Below are 6,082 nucleotides of genomic sequence, written 5' to 3'. Positions count from 1 at the left end.
GTGAATATAATTTTCATTGCATTGTAAGAGGTTATTCTTCTTATCTAAACTTGAGAGGTGAATTGATGTTGTGCAAGGTTTTAATGTTTTCACATTTTTATTTCCTGTTTTCCAGCTTTGATGCTCTGGAGCCTGGTGTTGTCGCCAAGGAGCGTTCAGTCAGGACCAGGTTTCAGCTGCTGCACAACGCTGACATCCTTGCTCCCATAGATGGTCTGCCTGTACAAGCACCACCTGGACTGGAGAAATCTAGACAAACATATACAGTGCCTTGCGAAAGTATTCGGCCCCCTTGAACTTTGCGACCTTTTGCCACATTTCAGGCTTCAAACATAAAGATATAAAACTGTATTTTTTTGTGAAGAATCAACAACAAGTGGGACACAATCATGAAGTGGAACGACATTTACTGGATATTTCAAACTTTTTTAACAAATCAAAAACTGAAAAATTGGGCGTGCAAAATTATTCAGCCCCTTTACTTTCAGTGCAGCAAACTCTCTCCAGAAGTTCAGTGAGGATCTCTGAATGATCCAATGTTGACCTAAATGACTAATGATGATAAATACAATCCACCTGTGTATAATCAAGTCTCCGTATAAATGCTCCTGCACTGTGATAGTCTCAGAGGTCCGTTAAAAGCGCAGAGAGCATCATGAAGAACAAGGAACACACCAGGCAGGTCCGAGATACTGTTGTGAAGAAGTTTAAAGCCGGATTTGGATACAAAAAGATTTCCCAAGCTTTAAACATCCAAGGAGCACTGTGCAAGCGATAATATTGAAATGGAAGGAGTATCAGACCACTGCAAATCTACCAAGACCTGGCCGTCCCTCTAAACTTTCAGCTCATACAAGGAGAAGACTGATCAGAGATGCAGCTAAGAGGCCCATGATCACTCTGGATGAACTGCAGAGATCTACAGCTGAGGTGGGAGACTGTCCATAGGACAACAATCAGTCGTATATTGCACAAATCTGGCCTTTATGGAAGAGTGGCAAGAAGAGATATCCATAAAAAGAGATATCCATAAAAAGTGTTGTTTAAAGTTTGCCACAAGCCACCTGGGAGACACACCAAACATGTGGAAGAAGGTGCTCTGGTCAGATGAAACCAAAATTGAACTTTTTGGCAACAATGCACAACGTTATGTTTGGCGTAAAAGCAACACAGCTCATCACCCTGAACACACCATCCCCACTGTCAAACATGGTGGTGGCAGCATCATGGTTTGGGCCTGCTTTTCTTCAGCAGGGACAGGGAAGATGGTTAAAATTGATGGGAAGTTGGATGGAACCAAATACAGGACCATTCTGGAAGAAAACCTGATGGAGTCTGCAAAAGACCTGAGACTGGGACGGAGATTTGTCTTCCAACAAGACAATGATCCAAAACATAAAGCAAAATCTACAATGGAATGGTTCAAAAATAAACATATCCAGGTGTTAGAATGGCCAAGTCAAAGTCCAGACCTGAATCCAATCGAGAATCTGTGGAAAGAACTGAACTGCTGTTCACAAATGCTCTCCATCCAACCTCACTGAGCTCGAGCTGTTTTGCAAGGAGGAATGGGAAAAAATTTCAGTCTCTCGATGTGCAAAACTGATAGAGACATACCCCAAGCGACTTACAGCTGTAATCGCAGCAAAAGGTGGCGCTACAAAGTATTAACTTAAGGGGGCTGAATAATTTTGCACGCCCAATTTTTCAGTTTTTGATTTGTTAAAATTTTTTCAAATATCCAATAAATGTCGTTCCACTTCATGATTGTGTCCCACTTGTTGTTGATTCTTCACAAAAAAATACAGTTTTATATCTTTATGTTTGAAGCCTGAAATGTGGCAAAAGGTCGCAAAGTTCAAGGGGGCCGAATACTTTCGCAAGGCACTGTATTTTTGAGAAGATCAGGTAGTTTTGCGACAAAGAGGCTTTGGACATCACATGCCCTGCACCAAAGTCAAGGGCAGGACAGGAACAGGCTCTCCGAATATAGATTCCCTTGTTCATGCGTGGTTCAGACAGACCAGTCATCAGCACTATCTGCAGTGCTTCTAGTCAAATGACTAACACACACGCCATACTTTGCTGCTACTATTATGTTTATTATCCTGCTGCTCAGCCACTTTACCCCTGACTGTATGCATACAATTACCTCGTAACACGGTCACCACCGATAAATCCATGATTATCGAAAACTTCAACAAGCATTTCTCAACGGCCGGCCATGCCTTCCGCCTGGCTACTCCAGCCTCGGCCAACAGCTCCCCCCCCCCCCCCGCAGCTACTCGCCCAAGCCTCTCCAGGTTCTCCTTTACCCAAATCCAGATAGCAGATGTTCTGAAAGAGCTGCAAAACCTGGACCCGTACAAATCAGCTGGGCCTGACAATCTGGACCCTCTATTTCTGAAACTATCCGCCGCCATTGTCGCAACCCCTATTACCAGTCTGTTCATCCTGTCTTTCATATTGTCTGAGATCCCCAAGGATTGGGAAAGCTGCCGCAGTCATCCCCCTCTTCAAAGGGGGAGACACCCTGGACCCAAACTGTTACAGACCTATATCCATCCTGCCCTGCCTATCTAAGGTCTTCGAAAGCGAAGTCAACAAACAGGTCACTGACCATCTCGAATCCCACCGTACCTTCTCCACTGTGCAATCTGGTTTCCGAGCCGGTCACGGGTGCACCTCAGCCACGCTCAAGGTACTAAACAATATCGTAACCGCCATCGATAAAAGACAGTACTGTGCAGCCGTCTTCATCGACCTTGCCAAGGCTTTCGACTCTGTCAATCACCATATTCTTATCGACAGACTCAGTAGCCTCGGTTTTTCTGATGTCTGCCGTGCCTGGTTCACCAACTACTTTGCAGACAGAGTTCAGTGTGTCAAATCGGAGGGCATGCTGTCCGGTCCTCTGGCAGTCTCTATGGGGGTGCCACAGGGTTCAATTCTTGGGCCGACTCTTTTCTCTGTATATATCAATGATGTTGCTCTTGCTGCGGGTGATTCCCTGATCCACCACTACGCAGACGACACCATTCTATATACTTCCGGCCCGTCCTTGGACACTGTGCTATCTAACCTCCAAACAAGATTCAATGCCATACAACACTCCTTCAGTGGCCTCCAACTGCTCTTAAACACTAGTAAAACCAAATGCATACTTTTCAACTGCTCGCTGCCTGCACCCGCACGCCTGACTGACTAGCATCACCACCCTGGATGGTTCCGACCTTGAATATGTGGACATCTATAAGTACCTAGGTGTCTGGCTAGACTGTAAACTCTCCTTCCAGACTCATATCAAACATCTCCGATCGAAAATCAAATATAGAGTCGGTTTTCTATTCCGCAACAAAGCCTCCTTCACTCACGCCGCCAAACTTACCCTACTAAAACTGACTATCCTACCGATCTTCGACGATGTCATCTACAAAATAGCTTCCAACACTCTACTCAGTAAACTGGATGCAGTTTATCACAGTGCCATCCGTTTTGTCACTAAAGCACCTTATACCACCCACCACTGTGACCTGTATGCTCTTGTCGGCTGGCCCTCGCTACATATTCGTCGCCAGACCCACTGGCTCCAGGTCATCTACAAGTCCATGCTAGGTAAAGCTCCGCCTTATCTCAGTTCACTGGTCACGATGGCAACACCCACCCGTAGCACTCGCTCCAGCAGGTGTATCTCACTGATCATCCCTAAAGCCAACACCTCATTTGACCGCCTTTCGTTCCAGTTCTCTGCTGCCTGTGAATTGGAACGAATTGCAAAAATCGCTGAAGTTGGAGACTTTTTTTATCTAGCTCACCAACTTCAAACATCTGCTATCTGAGAAGCTAACCGATCGCTGCAGCTGTACATAGTCTATTGGTAAATAGCCCACCCATTTTTACCTACCTCATCCCCATACTGTTTTTATTTATTTACTTTTCTGCTCTTTTGCACACCAATATCTCTACATGACCATCTGATCATTTATCACTCCAGTGTTAATCTGCAAAATTGTAATTATTCGCCTACCTCCTCATGCCTTTTGCACACAATGTATATAGACTCTTTTTTTCTACTGTGTTATTGACTTGTTAATTGTTTACTCCATGTGTAACTCTGTCTATTCACACTGCTATGCTTTATCTTGGCCAGGTCGCAGTTGCAAATGAGAACTTGTTCTCAACTAGCCTATCTGGTTAAATAAAGGTGAAATAAGAAATAAAAAAATAAAATATCATAATCGTTATTGATCTTGTTTGTGTAGATACGGTATATTATTTTATTTATATCGACATGATTTATTTCTGATATTGCTGCTATGCAAGTAACCATTTGTGTACTTTTTACACCTTTTGTGGCGATCCGTCCACTTTGCAAGACTGAGCAAAATATTGATATATAAAATGAATATTGATATGTGTGGTCATAACATGATTTTGTGGCATACCACACACTCACTAAACACAAATGTTTTGTTTCTAAATTATGTCTGAGGGTTGGAGTGTGCCCCTGGCTACCCGTCCATAAAAAAATGGGCCTGTCTGGTTGAAGGAATTTGAAATTATTTGTACTTTTGATACTTAAGTACATCTTAGCAATTCCAAGTACTCAAGTAGTATTTTATTGGGTGACTTTTACTTTAGTAATTTTCAATTAAGGTATCTTTACATCTGGACACTATCTGTTCAGCTGGAAATGTTCCTTATTGTAGGCTACTACCACTTTTAGTCTTAATCTTTACTACACTACTCATTGTTTAGCACATGACCTCACATGTGAATCCTTAAGCCAGCCCCACCCATTTCTTTAAGAGGGTGTGAACTATGCTGAATGGGTGTAGACAAAGGAGAGCTCTCCAGTCAGTAGCAAAACATTAAAAGGCCCTTTTCTCGAAAGTATATCAACTTTCAAAGCAGAATGACTTTCCCGTTGTTCCTCAAATGCAGTGTATGATATACCATTTTGTAGCTCTGAGTCTCTACTTTACTCTACTATCTGGTGTCATTTTCATGGGAGACTTAAGGAATACGGAGTGTTTAAACAACATACTCTCAAGCCAACAACATATTTGACATATCTGTGGACAAAGTACCATCTTACACAAGATACCTTAAGGAATTCATAGTCTGCCTCCCAAATGGCACTATTCCCTATATAGTGCATTACGTTTGACCAGAGCCCTATGGCCAGACTTATGAGGTTAACAGTATTTTTTTTGCGCTTTGACAATTATATTGCACTTTGAAAATTTCACCGGAATAGTAACGTTTTACACAAGAAACCTTCAACTATAAGAGGTCCGAGGTTAGGCCACTAAAGCCTGTCGTTAAAGACTGTAGATAAGACGGACCAGATAGGAGACTGGTCAGGCTATCAAGGGGCACGCCTAAGACTCCATCCATCCATTCCATTGTCTTGTTCTTCCAGAAACACAAACTCCTTCACTCCCCTCCCCTCTGTTCTCTCTCCACATTCCTCTCCTATTCCTATATCATCCTATCTTCTCTATCAGACCTTCAGGCTTTAGCTAGTGTTCCATCAACTCTCCTGTAGAATAATAGAATGGAGACTTTGTAGAATTATAATGACAGACATTCCTGTTCCATTGCAATGTTCCGTGCTGGCTGGACCAGACCGACAGCCTTAGTGTTGTAGTTAAGTGTGTGATGTTAGGAATTTCTAATTCATTGATTCTTATCAGAAGCCTGAATAAAACAAGTTATTATTTAAACAGCTACTACAAACTTTGGCTAACTTTAGCCACCACTAGCTAAAAAGCAATGGGAGTAGCACAGTAGGGGCATAAAAAAAGAAGGCCAAATCATCTTTAAGAGTAACGTCAAACCAAAACATTCCTCTCCTCCTCTACTCCCCTTTCTTCTCCTCTCACCGTGGGCCCTAGTCAAAAGTAGAGCACATGAAATGTCACCAGATATAGATTCTACAGACCCTACTGACTACTTCCAATCCCATTTATACCTCAGCACAAATAATATTTGTTTCTCTATAACCCAATATGTATTTCATATATAGTGTATCGCATTGGGGGCAATGGAATAGGTGGAGTAGGAAGTGCTGCTGGAT

The sequence above is a fragment of the Oncorhynchus gorbuscha genome, linkage group LG19 (assembly GCF_021184085.1).
Source record: "Oncorhynchus gorbuscha isolate QuinsamMale2020 ecotype Even-year linkage group LG19, OgorEven_v1.0, whole genome shotgun sequence".
Taxonomy (NCBI): domain Eukaryota; kingdom Metazoa; phylum Chordata; class Actinopteri; order Salmoniformes; family Salmonidae; genus Oncorhynchus; species Oncorhynchus gorbuscha.
The sequence above is the reverse complement of the archived record's forward strand: the minus strand, read 5'-3'. Positions refer to the sequence as shown.